Consider the following 1,130-nt stretch of genomic DNA (forward strand, 5'->3'; position numbering starts at 1 on the left):
ATCCATAGGGCAAAGTGCCCAGGGTCCCCGAGGCTCCGTATATTATCGTCTGATTTCACAGGGAGTGTTGTTAATAATAATGTAACCATATCTATGGACAAGGCAGGATAGCTATGGCTCCCAAAAGCCTTAATCCGGCCCTAAGTATTTGTGATGGAATCTTATGTACACAATAATGCCCGACAGCAGTGTATATATGACGAGCTTCCCAGACGTAAGTCGGTCGGTCATTTATATTCCTTAACTTGTTTAGTTGCTATCTTTTAGTATTCTAACGAAGGCATATTGTTATATCATGTTGTATCTAAATATTTTAATATTTAATACCATCCTTCTTCACCTGTAATTTTCTTTTGCTTCTTCGCTCAGTCCCATCATATGGGTTTCAAAAATTGCACCCTGACCTACACTTACGCGTAAGCGGTGCGTTTTTCAGTACTTGACTGTGTTGTCAGCAGTCTTGCTCTCACTATGCGATCCTTGAGCAAGCTCGCAACCCAAGATAAGGACGGTTAAATTTGTCTAACCATGTTTATATCCTTAAGTGTAAAAAAAATAATTTTTTAAAGAGTGTGTTTTAATTATATGTCAAAATCTTAAAATTACTTTAGTACTTTTCATTATTATTGAAAGAAACTTTTTAACTTCATATTATCCTTCCTTTATATTTTGAAGATTTTTATATTTGAAGCCTATTTTGAAATTTGATAATTACCTTACTACAGCGAATTTCCAGTTTCACTGTTTTAATATTACCAAGGGAATTAATTGTTGAAGAAGTAAATGCTTATGTAAAAAAAAATAGTTGTCTCCCATATATGAAATGGTGCATGCTCCACAAAATTGCAGTTACTCCTAGGGCAGTTTTAAAAGGAACCGAACATTACATTTAGACACGTATCGGTTCTAGTCGCTCTTGCATAGCGATTAAGTTCCCTTCCATAATTCCACTGCAATCCATGGACTTTTAAACTTTCTGTTTTAAGTCTCTATCCCCCACCCTCTCTCTCTCTCTCTCTGGAATTTCACGATTTCACGCTATGTAATCACGACATCCGTAATATGAATATGTTAGGCCTGCTTAAATTTTGTTGTTGTTGTTATTGTTGTTGTTGTTGTGGGCTCAACGC

The 1,130-nt window shown here is 35.9% G+C and overlaps 1 non-coding gene across 1 annotated transcript; it reads right to left on the reverse strand.

Annotated features, from left to right (window-relative positions):
- Positions 1 to 381: 381 nt before the first annotated feature.
- On the reverse strand, positions 382 to 513 carry LOC149794291 (U4atac minor spliceosomal RNA). The gene has a single exon (XR_016423108.1). It is a non-coding gene; the product is annotated as a U4atac minor spliceosomal RNA (small nuclear RNA).
- Between the last annotated feature and the right edge of the window lie 617 nt (positions 514 to 1,130).

The sequence above is a fragment of the Sinohyriopsis cumingii genome, chromosome 8, assembly GCF_028554795.1.
Source record: "Sinohyriopsis cumingii isolate HCF-2022 chromosome 8, ASM2855479v2, whole genome shotgun sequence".
Lineage (NCBI taxonomy): Eukaryota > Metazoa > Mollusca > Bivalvia > Unionida > Unionidae > Sinohyriopsis > Sinohyriopsis cumingii.